Source organism: Calliopsis andreniformis, unplaced genomic scaffold (assembly GCF_051401765.1).
Source record: "Calliopsis andreniformis isolate RMS-2024a unplaced genomic scaffold, iyCalAndr_principal scaffold0030, whole genome shotgun sequence".
Lineage (NCBI taxonomy): Eukaryota > Metazoa > Arthropoda > Insecta > Hymenoptera > Andrenidae > Calliopsis > Calliopsis andreniformis.
In genome coordinates this window covers 3,940,988-3,955,131 of record NW_027480439.1, presented here as the reverse complement: position 1 = coordinate 3,955,131, position 14,144 = coordinate 3,940,988, and positions in this window count along the sequence as shown.

Genomic DNA, 14,144 nt, shown 5'->3' with positions numbered 1-14,144 from the left:
ATTGAGGATTGAGGATTGGGGATTGTAGATTGAGGATTGGGTATTGAGGATTGAAGAATGAGGATTGAGGATTGAGGATTGAGGATTGAGGATTGCAGATTGAGTATTGAGGATTGAGGATTGAGGATTGAAGATTGAGGATTGAGGATCGAGGATTGAGGATTGAGGATTGAGGATTGAAGATTGAGTATTGAGGATTGAAGATTGAGGATTGAGGATTGAGGATTGAGGATTGAGGTTGAGGATTGAAGATTGAGGATTGGGGATTGAGGATTGACGATTGAGGATTGAGTATTGGGGACTGAGAATTAAGGATTGAGGATTGAAATTGAGTATTGAGGATTGAAGATTGAGGATTGAGACTTGATTGTTGAATATTGTGGATTGAGTATTGAACCACGAGTATTCAGAATATTGTATTGAGTATTGAGAATTGAGGATTGATTGTTGAGTATTGAGGATTGATGGCTGAGGGTTGTGTGTTGAATATTGAGGATTGAGGATTGAGTATTGAGGATAGAGCATTGAGGATTGAAGATTGAGTATTGATGATTGAAGATTGAGGATTGAGGATTGAGGATTGAGGATTGAGGTTGAGGATTGAAGATTGACGATTGGGGATTGAGGATTGACGATTGGGGATTGAGTATTGGGGATTGAGTATTGAGGATTGAGGATTGAAATTGAGTATTGAGGATTGAAGATTGAGGATTGAGACTTGATTATTGAATATTGTGGATTGAGTATTGAACAATGAGTATTCAGAATATTGTATTCGGTATCGAGAATTGAGGATTGATGGTTGAGTATTGAGGATTGATGGCTGAGGGTTGTGTCTTGAATATTGAGGATTGAGGATTGAGGAATGAGGATAGAGCATTGAGGATTGAAGATTGAGTATTGGTGATTGAATATTGAGGATTGAGGATTGAGGTTTGAGGATTGAGGACGAGGACTGACGGTTGAAGATTGAGGTTTGAGGATTGAGGATTGTGGATTGAAGACTGAGGATTGAAGATTGAGGATTGAGCATTGAGGTTTGAAGATTGATGACTGGGGATTGAGGATTGAAGATTGAGTATTAAGGATTGAAGATTGGGGATTGAGGATCTAGGATTGGAGATTGATTATTGACGATTGAAGATTGAGGATTGAGGATTGAGGATTGAGGATTGAGAATTGAGAATTGAGGATGAGGACTGAGGGTTGAGGACTGAGGTTTGAGGAATGAGGATTGAGGGTTGAGGATTGAGGATTGAGGATTGAAGATTGAGGATTGAGGATTGAGGATTGAGGATTGAGGATTGAGGATGCAAGATTGAGGATTGGGTATTGAGGATTGAAGAATGAGGATTGAGGATAGAGGTTTGAGGATTGAGGATTGCAGATTGAGTATTGAGGATTGAAGATTGATGATTGAGGATTCAGGATTGAAGATTGAGGATTGAGGATTGAGGATTGAGGATTGAGGATTGAAGATTGAGTATTGAGGATTGAAGGTTGAGGATTGAGGATTGACTACTGAGGATTGAGGATTGAGGATTGAGGATTGAGGATTGAAGATTGAGAATTGATGATTGAGGATTGAGAATTGAGAATTGAGGACGAGATCTGAGGGTTGAGGATTGAGGTTTGGGAAATGGGGATTGAGGATTGAGGACTGAGGATTGAGGATTGAGGATTGAGTATTGAAGATTGAGTATTGATCACTGAGGATTGAGGATTGAGGATTGAGGATTGACGATTGAGGATTGAAGATTGAATATTGAGGATATAAGATTGAGGATTGATGATTGAGGATTCAGGATGGAGGATGAGGACTGATGGTTGAGGATTGAGGTTTGAGGACAGAGGACTGAGGATTGAGGATTGAGAATTGAGGATTGAGGATTGAGGTTTGAAGATTGACTGTTGGGTATTGAGTATTGAAGAATGAGGATTGAGGATTGAGGATTGAGGATTGAGGATTGTGGATTGAGGGCTGAGGATTGAGGATTGAGGATTGAGCATTGAGGATTGAAGATTGATGACTGGGGATTGAGGATTGAAGATTGAGTATTAAGGATTGAAGATTGGGGATTGACGATCTAGGATTGGAGATTGATTATTGAGGATTGAATATTGAGGATTGATGATTGAGGATTGAGAGTTGATAATTGAGGATGAGGACTGAGGTTTGAGGATTGAGGTTTGAGGAATGAGGACTGAGGATTGAGGATTGAGAATTGAGGCCTGATGATTGAGGATTGAAGATTGAGAATTGGGTATTGAGGATTGAAGAATGAGGATTGAGGATTGAGGATTGAGGATTGAGGATTGCAGATTGAGTATTGAGGATTGAGGATTGAGGATTGAGGATTGAGGATTGAGGATTGAGGATTGAGGATTGAGGATTGAAGATTGAGGATTGAGGATTGAGGATTGAGGATTGAGGTTGAGGATTGAAGATTGAGGATTGGGGATTGAGGATTGACGATTGAGGATTGAGTATTGGGGATTGAGGATTGAGGATTGAGGATTGAAATTGAGTATTGAGGATTGAAGATTGAGGATTGAGATTTGATTATTGAATATTGTGGACTGAGTATTGAAACGGGTGTATTCAGAATATTCTATTGAGTGTTGAGAATTGAGGATTGAAGATTGAGGATTGAAGATTGAGGATTGAGTATTGAGGATTGAGGATTCAGGGTTGAAGATTGAGGATTGAGGATTGAGGATTGAGGATTGAAGATTGAATATTGATGATTGAATATTGAGGACTGAGGATTGAGTGTTGTGGATAGAGGACGAGGACTGAGGGTTGAATATTGATGTTTGAGGTCTGAGGACTAAGGATTGAGGATTGAGAATTGAGGATTGAGGATTGAGGATTGAAGATTGAGGATTTGGTATTTAGGATCGAAGGATGAGGATTAAGGATTGAGGTTTGAGGATTGAGGATTGAAGATTGAGTATTGATGATTGAATATTGAGGATTGAGGATTGAGGTTTGAGGATTGCGGACGAGGACTGACGGTTGAGTATTAAGGTTTGAGGATTGAGGATTGGGGATTGAGGACTGAGGATTGAGTATTGAGGATTGAGCATTGAGGATTGAAGATTGATGACGGGGGATTGAGGATTGAAGAATGAGGATTAACGATTGAAGATTGGGGATTGAGGATCTAGGATCGGATATTGATTATTGAGGATTGAAGATTGAGGATTGAGGATTGAGGATTGAGAATTGAGAATTGAGGATGAGGACTGAGGGTTGAGGACTGAGGTTTGAGGAATGGGGATTGAGGGTTGAGGATTGAGGATTGAGGATTGAGGATTGAGGATTGAGTATTGAAGATTGAGTATTGATGCCTGAGGACTGAGGATCGAGGATTGAGGATTGAGGATTGGAGATTGATTATTGAGGATTGAAGATTGAGGATTGAGGATTGAGGATTGAGAATTGAGAATTGAGGATGAGGACTGAGGGTTGAGGACTGAGGTTTGAGGAATGGGGATTGAGGGTTGAGGATTGAGGATTGAGGATTGAGGATTGAGGATTGAGTATTGAAGATTGAGTATTGATGCCTGAGGACTGAGGATCGAGGATTGAGGATTGAGGATTGGAGATTGATTATTGAGGATTGAAGATTGAGGATTGAGGATTGACGATTGAGAATTCAGAATTGAGTATGAGGACTGAGGGTTGAGGATTGAGGTTTGAGGGATGAGGATTGAGGGTTGGGCAATGAGGATTGAAGATTGAGGATTGAGGATTGAGCATTGAAGATTGAGTATTGATGCCTGAGGATTGAGGATTGAGGTTTGATGATAGAGGATCGAGGATTGGGGATTGAGAATTGAGGATTGAGAATTGAAATTGAGTATTGAGGATTGATGATTGAGGATTGAGACTTGATTATTGAATATTGTGGTTTGAGTATTGAACCATGAGTATTCAGAATATTGTATTGAGTATTGAGAATTGAGGATTGATGGTTGAGCATTGAGGATTGATGGCTGAGGGTTGTGTCTTGAATATTGAGGATTGAGGATTGAGGAATGAAGATAGAGCATTGAGGATTGAATATTGAGTATTGATGATTGAATATTAAGGATTGAGGATTGAGGTTTGAGGATTGAGGACGAGGACTGACGGTTGAAGAATGAGGTTTGAGGATTGAGGATTGTGAATTGAGGACTGAGGATTGGGGATTGAGGATTGAGCATTGAGGATTGAAGATTGATGACTGGGGATTGAGGATCGAAGATTGAGTATTAAGGATTGAAGATTGGGGATTGAGGATCTAGGATTGGAGATTGAGTATTGAGGATTGAACATTGAGGCTTGAGGATTGAGAATTGAGGATTGGGGATTGAAGATTGAGTATTGAGGATTGAAGATTGAGGATTGAGGAATGAGGATTGAGGATTGAGGATTGATGATTGAGGATTGAGGATTGAGGATTGAAGATTGAATATTGATGATTGAAGATTGAGGGTTGAGGATTGAAGGTTGTGGATAGAGGACGAGGACTGAGGGTTGAATATTGATGTTTGAGGTCTGAGGATTGAGGATTGAGGATTGAGAATTGAGGATTGAGGATTGGGGATTGTAGATTGAGGATTGGGTATTGAGGATTGAAGAATGAGGATTGAGGATTGAGGATTGAGGATTGAGGATTGCAGATTGAGTATTGAGGATTGAGGATTGAGGATTGAAGATTGAGGATTGAGGATTGGGGATTGAGGATTGAGGATTGAGGTTGAGGATTGAGCATTGAGACTTGATTATTGAATATTGTGGTTTGAGTATTGAACCATGAGTATTCAGAATATTGTATCGAGTATTGAGACTTGAGGATTGATGGTTGAGTATTGAGGATTGATGGCTGAGGGTTGTGTCTTGAATATTGAGGATTGAGGATTGAGGATTGAGGATAGAGCATTGAGGATTGAATATTGAGTATTGATGATTGAATATTGAGGATTGAGGATTGAGGTTTGAGGATTGAGGACGAGGACTGACGGTTGAAGATTGAGGTTTGAGGATTGAGGATTGTGGATTGAGGACTGAGGATTGAGGATTGAGGATTGAGCATTGAGGATTGAAGATTGATGACTGGGGATTGAGGATTGAAGATTGAGTATTAAGGATTGAAGATAGGGGATTGAGGATCTAGGATTGGAGATTGATTATTGAGGATTGAAGATTGAGGATTGAGGATTGAGGATTGAGAATTGAGAATTGAGGATGAGGACTGAGGGTTGAGGACTGAGGTTTGAGGAATGAGGATTGAGGGTTGAGGATTGAGGATTGAGGATTGAGGATTGAGGATTGAGTATTGAAGATTGAGTATTGATGCCTGAGGACTGAGGATCGAGGATTGAGGATTGAGGATTGGAGATTGATTACTGAGGATTGAAGATTGAGGATTGAGGATTGAGGATTGAGAATTCAGAATTGAGTATGAGGACTGAGGGTTGAGGATTGAGGTTTGAGGGATGAGGATTGAGGGTTGGGGAATGAGGATTGAAGATTCAGGATTGAGGATTGAGCATTGAAGATTGAGTATTGATGCCTGAGGATTGAGGATTGAGGATTGATGATTGAGGATCGAGGATTGGGGATTGAGAATTGAGGATTGAGGATTGAAATTGAGTATTGAGGATTGATGATTGAGGATTGAGACTTGATTATTGAATATTGTGGTTTGAGTATTGAACCATGAGTATTCAGAATATTGTATTGAGTATTGAGAATTGAGGATTGATGGTTGAGCATTGAGGATTGATGGCTGAGGGTTGTGTCTTGAATATTGAGGATTGAGGATTGAGGATTGAAGATAGAGCATTGAGGATTGAATATTGAGTATTGATGATTGAATATTGAGGATTGAGGATTGAGGTTTGAGGATTGAGGACGAGGACTGACGGTTGAAGAATGAGGTTTGAGGATTGAGGCTTGTGGATTGAGGACCGAGGATTGAGGATTGAGGATTGAGCATTGAGGATTGAAGATTGATGACTGGGGATTGAGGATTGAAGATTGAGTATTAAGGATTGAAGATTGGGGATTGAGGATCTAGGATTGGAGATTGATTATTGAGGATTGAAGATTGAGGATTGAGGATTGAGGATTGAGAATTGAGAATTGAGGATGAGGACTGAGGGTTGAGGACTGAGGTTTGAGGAATGAGGATTGAGGGTTGAGGATTGAGGATTGAGGATTGAGGATTGAGGATTGAGTATTGAAGATTGAGTATTGATGCCTGAGGACTGAGGATCGAGGATTGAGGATTGAGGATTGGAGATTGATTATTGAGGATTGAAGATTGAGGATTGAGGATTGAGGATTGAGAATTCAGAATTGAGTATGAGGACTGAGGGTTGAGGATTGAGGTTTGAGGGATGAGGATTGAGGGTTGGGCAATGAGGATTGAAGATTGAGGATTGAGGATTGAGCATTGAAGATTGAGTATTGATGCCTGAGGATTGAGGATTGAGGTTTGATGATAGAGGATCGAGGATTGGGGATTGAGAATTGAGGATTGAGAATTGAAATTGAGTATTGAGGATTGATGATTGAGGATTGAGACTTGATTATTGAATATTGTGGTTTGAGTATTGAACCATGAGTATTCAGAATATTGTATTGAGTATTGAGAATTGAGGATTGATGGTTGAGCATTGAGGATTGATGGCTGAGGGTTGTGTCTTGAATATTGAGGATTGAGGATTGAGGAATGAAGATAGAGCATTGAGGATTGAATATTGAGTATTGATGATTGAATATTAAGGATTGAGGATTGAGGTTTGAGGATTGAGGACGAGGACTGACGGTTGAAGAATGAGGTTTGAGGATTGAGGATTGTGAATTAAGGACTGAGGATTGGGGATTGAGGATTGAGCATTGAGGATTGAAGATTGATGACTGGGGATTGAGGATCGAAGATTGAGTATTAAGGATTGAAGATTGGGGATTGAGGATCTAGGATTGGAGATTGAGTATTGAGGATTGAACATTGAGGCTTGAGGATTGAGAATTGAGGATTGGGGATTGAAGATTGAGTATTGAGGATTGAAGATTGAGGATTGAGGAATGAGGATTGAGGATTGAGGATTGATGATTGAGGATTGAGGATTGAGGATTGAAGATTGAATATTGATGATTGAAGATTGAGGGTTGAGGATTGAAGGTTGTGGATAGAGGACGAGGACTGAGGGTTGAATATTGATGTTTGAGGTCTGAGGATTGAGGATTGAGGATTGAGAATTGAGGATTGAGGATTGGGGATTGTAGATTGAGGATTGGGTATTGAGGATTGAAGAATGAGGATTGAGGATTGAGGATTGAGGATTGAGGATTGCAGATTGAGTATTGAGGATTGAGGATTGAGGATTGAAGATTGAGGATTGAGGATTGGGGATTGAGGATTGAGGATTGAGGTTGAGGATTGAAGATTGAGGATTGGGGATAGAGGATTGACGATTGAGGATTGAGTATTGGGGATTGAGAATTGAGGATTGAGGATTGAAATTGAGTATTGAGGATTGATGATTGAGCATTGAGACTTGATTATTGAATATTGTGGTTTGAGTATTGAACCATGAGTATTCAGAATATTGTATCGAGTATTGAGACTTGAGGATTGATGGTTGAGTATTGAGGATTGATGGCTGAGGGTTGTGTCTTGAATATTGAGGATTGAGGATTGAGGATTGAGGATAGAGCATTGAGGATTGAATATTGAGTATTGATGATTGAATATTGAGGATTGAGGATTGAGGTTTGAGGATTGAGGACGAGGACTGACGGTTGAAGAATGAGGTTTGGGGATTGAGGATTGTGAATTGAGGACTGAGGATTGAGGATTGAGGATTGAGCATTGAGGATTGAAGATTGATGACTGGGGATTGAGGATCGAAGATTGAGTATTAAGGATTGAAGATTGGGGATTGAGGATCTAGGATTGGAGATTGAGTATTGAGGATTGAACATTGAGGCTTGAGGATTGAGAATTGAGGATTGGGGATTGAAGATTGAGTATTGAGGATTGAAGATTGAGGATTGAGGAATGAGGATTGAGGATTGAGGATTGATGATTGAGGATTGAGGATTGAGGATTGAAGATTGAATATTGATGATTGAAGATTGAGGGTTGAGGATTGAAGGTTGTGGATAGAGGACGAGGACTGAGGGTTGAATATTGATGTTTGAGGTCTGAGGATTGAGGATTGAGGATTGAGAATTGAGGATTGAGGATTGGGGATTGTAGATTGAGGATTGGGTATTGAGGATTGAAGAATGAGGATTGAGGATTGAGGATTGAGGATTGAGGATTGCAGATTGAGTATTGAGGATTGAGGATTGAGGATTGAAGATTGAGGATTGAGGATTGAAGATTGAGGATTGAGGATTGAGGATTGAGGATTGAGGTTGAGGATTGAAGATTGAGGATTGGGGATTGAGGATTGACGATTGAGGATTGAGTATTGGGGACTGAGAATTAAGGATTGAGGATTGAAATTGAGTATTGAGGATTGAAGATTGAGGATTGAGACTTGATTGTTGAATATTGTGGATTGAGTATTGAACCACGAGTATTCAGAATATTGTATTGAGTATTGAGAATTGAGGATTGATTGTTGAGTATTGAGGATTGATGGCTGAGGGTTGTGTGTTGAATATTGAGGATTGAGGATTGAGTATTGAGGATAGAGCATTGAGGATTGAAGATTGAGTATTGATGATTGAAGATTGAGGATTGAGGATTGAGGATTGAGGATTGAGGTTGAGGATTGAAGATTGACGATTGGGGATTGAGGATTGACGATTGGGGATTGAGTATTGGGGATTGAGTATTGAGGATTGAGGATTGAAATTGAGTATTGAGGATTGAAGATTGAGGATTGAGACTTGATTATTGAATATTGTGGATTGAGTATTGAACAATGAGTATTCAGAATATTGTATTCGGTATCGAGAATTGAGGATTGATGGTTGAGTATTGAGGATTGATGGCTGAGGGTTGTGTCTTGAATATTGAGGATTGAGGATTGAGGAATGAGGATAGAGCATTGAGGATTGAAGATTGAGTATTGGTGATTGAATATTGAGGATTGAGGATTGAGGTTTGAGGATTGAGGACGAGGACTGACGGTTGAAGATTGAGGTTTGAGGATTGAGGATTGTGGATTGAAGACTGAGGATTGAAGATTGAGGATTGAGCATTGAGGTTTGAAGATTGATGACTGGGGATTGAGGATTGAAGATTGAGTATTAAGGATTGAAGATTGGGGATTGAGGATCTAGGATTGGAGATTGATTATTGACGATTGAAGATTGAGGATTGAGGATTGAGGATTGAGGATTGAGAATTGAGAATTGAGGATGAGGACTGAGGGTTGAGGACTGAGGTTTGAGGAATGAGGATTGAGGGTTGAGGATTGAGGATTGAGGATTGAAGATTGAGGATTGAGGATTGAGGATTGAGGATTGAGGATTGAGGATGCAAGATTGAGGATTGGGTATTGAGGATTGAAGAATGAGGATTGAGGATAGAGGTTTGAGGATTGAGGATTGCAGATTGAGTATTGAGGATTGAAGATTGATGATTGAGGATTCAGGATTGAAGATTGAGGATTGAGGATTGAGGATTGAGGATTGAGGATTGAAGATTGAGTATTGAGGATTGAAGGTTGAGGATTGAGGATTGACTACTGAGGATTGAGGATTGAGGATTGAGGATTGAGGATTGAAGATTGAGAATTGATGATTGAGGATTGAGAATTGAGAATTGAGGACGAGATCTGAGGGTTGAGGATTGAGGTTTGGGAAATGGGGATTGAGGATTGAGGACTGAGGATTGAGGATTGAGGATTGAGTATTGAAGATTGAGTATTGATCACTGAGGATTGAGGATTGAGGATTGAGGATTGACGATTGAGGATTGAAGATTGAATATTGAGGATATAAGATTGAGGATTGATGATTGAGGATTCAGGATGGAGGATGAGGACTGATGGTTGAGGATTGAGGTTTGAGGACAGAGGACTGAGGATTGAGGATTGAGAATTGAGGATTGAGGATTGAGGTTTGAAGATTGACTGTTGGGTATTGAGTATTGAAGAATGAGGATTGAGGATTGAGGATTGAGGATTGAGGATTGTGGATTGAGGGCTGAGGATTGAGGATTGAGGATTGAGCATTGAGGATTGAAGATTGATGACTGGGGATTGAGGATTGAAGATTGAGTATTAAGGATTGAAGATTGGGGATTGACGATCTAGGATTGGAGATTGATTATTGAGGATTGAAGATTGAGGATTGATGATTGAGGATTGAGAGTTGATAATTGAGGATGAGGACTGAGGTTTGAGGATTGAGGTTTGAGGAATGAGGACTGAGGATTGAGGATTGAGAATTGAGGCCTGATGATTGAGGATTGAAGATTGAGAATTGGGTATTGAGGATTGAAGAATGAGGATTGAGGATTGAGGATTGAGGATTGAGGATTGCAGATTGAGTATTGAGGATTGAGGATTGAGGATTGAGGATTGAGGATTGAGGATTGAGGATTGAGGATTGAGGATTGAAGATTGAGGATTGAGGATTGAGGATTGAGGATTGAGGTTGAGGATTGAAGATTGAGGATTGGGGATTGAGGATTGACGATTGAGGATTGAGTATTGGGGATTGAGGATTGAGGATTGAGGATTGAAATTGAGTATTGAGGATTGAAGATTGAGGATTGAGATTTGATTATTGAATATTGTGGACTGAGTATTGAAACGGGTGTATTCAGAATATTCTATTGAGTGTTGAGAATTGAGGATTGAAGATTGAGGATTGAAGATTGAGGATTGAGTATTGAGGATTGAGGATTCAGGGTTGAAGATTGAGGATTGAGGATTGAGGATTGAGGATTGAAGATTGAATATTGATGATTGAATATTGAGGACTGAGGATTGAGTGTTGTGGATAGAGGACGAGGACTGAGGGTTGAATATTGATGTTTGAGGTCTGAGGACTAAGGATTGAGGATTGAGAATTGAGGATTGAGGATTGAGGATTGAAGATTGAGGATTTGGTATTTAGGATCGAAGGATGAGGATTAAGGATTGAGGTTTGAGGATTGAGGATTGAAGATTGAGTATTGATGATTGAATATTGAGGATTGAGGATTGAGGTTTGAGGATTGCGGACGAGGACTGACGGTTGAGTATTAAGGTTTGAGGATTGAGGATTGGGGATTGAGGACTGAGGATTGAGTATTGAGGATTGAGCATTGAGGATTGAAGATTGATGACGGGGGATTGAGGATTGAAGAATGAGGATTAACGATTGAAGATTGGGGATTGAGGATCTAGGATCGGATATTGATTATTGAGGATTGAAGATTGAGGATTGAGGATTGAGGATTGAGAATTGAGAATTGAGGATGAGGACTGAGGGTTGAGGACTGAGGTTTGAGGAATGGGGATTGAGGGTTGAGGATTGAGGATTGAGGATTGAGGATTGAGGATTGAGTATTGAAGATTGAGTATTGATGCCTGAGGACTGAGGATCGAGGATTGAGGATTGAGGATTGGAGATTGATTATTGAGGATTGAAGATTGAGGATTGAGGATTGAGGATTGAGAATTGAGAATTGAGGATGAGGACTGAGGGTTGAGGACTGAGGTTTGAGGAATGGGGATTGAGGGTTGAGGATTGAGGATTGAGGATTGAGGATTGAGGATTGAGTATTGAAGATTGAGTATTGATGCCTGAGGACTGAGGATCGAGGATTGAGGATTGAGGATTGGAGATTGATTATTGAGGATTGAAGATTGAGGATTGAGGATTGACGATTGAGAATTCAGAATTGAGTATGAGGACTGAGGGTTGAGGATTGAGGTTTGAGGGATGAGGATTGAGGGTTGGGCAATGAGGATTGAAGATTGAGGATTGAGGATTGAGCATTGAAGATTGAGTATTGATGCCTGAGGATTGAGGATTGAGGTTTGATGATAGAGGATCGAGGATTGGGGATTGAGAATTGAGGATTGAGAATTGAAATTGAGTATTGAGGATTGATGATTGAGGATTGAGACTTGATTATTGAATATTGTGGTTTGAGTATTGAACCATGAGTATTCAGAATATTGTATTGAGTATTGAGAATTGAGGATTGATGGTTGAGCATTGAGGATTGATGGCTGAGGGTTGTGTCTTGAATATTGAGGATTGAAGATTGAGGAATGAAGATAGAGCATTGAGGATTGAATATTGAGTATTGATGATTGAATATTACGGATTGAGGATTGAGGTTTGAGGATTGAGGACGAGGACTGACGGTTGAAGAATGAGGTTTGAGGATTGAGGATTGTGAATTGAGGACTGAGGATTGGGGATTGAGGATTGAGCATTGAGGATTGAAGATTGATGACTGGGGATTGAGGATCGAAGATTGAGTATTAAGGATTGAAGATTGGGGATTGAGGATCTAGGATTGGAGATTGAGTATTGAGGATTGAACATTGAGGCTTGAGGATTGAGAATTGAGGATTGGGGATTGAAGATTGAGTATTGAGGATTGAAGATTGAGGATTGAGGAATGAGGATTGAGGATTGAGGATTGATGATTGAGGATTGAGGATTGAGGATTGAAGATTGAATATTGATGATTGAAGATTGAGGGTTGAGGATTGAAGGTTGTGGATAGAGGACGAGGACTGAGGGTTGAATATTGATGTTTGAGGTCTGAGGATTGAGGATTGAGGATTGAGAATTGAGGATTGAGGATTGGGGATTGTAGATTGAGGATTGGGTATTGAGGATTGAAGAATGAGGATTGAGGATTGAGGATTGAGGATTGAGGATTGCAGATTGAGTATTGAGGATTGAGGATTGAGGATTGAAGATTGAGGATTGAGGATTGGGGATTGAGGATTGAGGATTGAGGTTGAGGATTGAGCATTGAGACTTGATTATTGAATATTGTGGTTTGAGTATTGAACCATGAGTATTCAGAATATTGTATCGAGTATTGAGACTTGAGGATTGATGGTTGAGTATTGAGGATTGATGGCTGAGGGTTGTGTCTTGAATATTGAGGATTGAGGATTGAGGATTGAGGATAGAGCATTGAGGATTGAATATTGAGTATTGATGATTGAATATTGAGGATTGAGGATTGAGGTTTGAGGATTGAGGACGAGGACTGACGGTTGAAGATTGAGGTTTGAGGATTGAGGATTGTGGATTGAGGACTGAGGATTGAGGATTGAGGATTGAGCATTGAGGATTGAAGATTGATGACTGGGGATTGAGGATTGAAGATTGAGTATTAAGGATTGAAGATAGGGGATTGAGGATCTAGGATTGGAGATTGATTATTGAGGATTGAAGATTGAGGATTGAGGATTGAGGATTGAGAATTGAGAATTGAGGATGAGGACTGAGGGTTGAGGACTGAGGTTTGAGGAATGAGGATTGAGGGTTGAGGATTGAGGATTGAGGATTGAGGATTGAGGATTGAGTATTGAAGATTGAGTATTGATGCCTGAGGACTGAGGATCGAGGATTGAGGATTGAGGATTGGAGATTGATTACTGAGGATTGAAGATTGAGGATTGAGGATTGAGGATTGAGAATTCAGAATTGAGTATGAGGACTGAGGGTTGAGGATTGAGGTTTGAGGGATGAGGATTGAGGGTTGGGGAATGAGGATTGAAGATTCAGGATTGAGGATTGAGCATTGAAGATTGAGTATTGATGCCTGAGGATTGAGGATTGAGGATTGATGATTGAGGATCGAGGATTGGGGATTGAGAATTGAGGATTGAGGATTGAAATTGAGTATTGAGGATTGATGATTGAGGATTGAGACTTGATTATTGAATATTGTGGTTTGAGTATTGAACCATGAGTATTCAGAATATTGTATTGAGTATTGAGAATTGAGGATTGATGGTTGAGCATTGAGGATTGATGGCTGAGGGTTGTGTCTTGAATATTGAGGATTGAGGATTGAGGATTGAAGATAGAGCATTGAGGATTGAATATTGAGTATTGATGATTGAATATTGAGGATTGAGGATTGAGGTTTGAGGATTGAGGACGAGGACTGACGGTTGAAGAATGAGGTTTGAGGATTGAGGCTTGTGGATTGAGG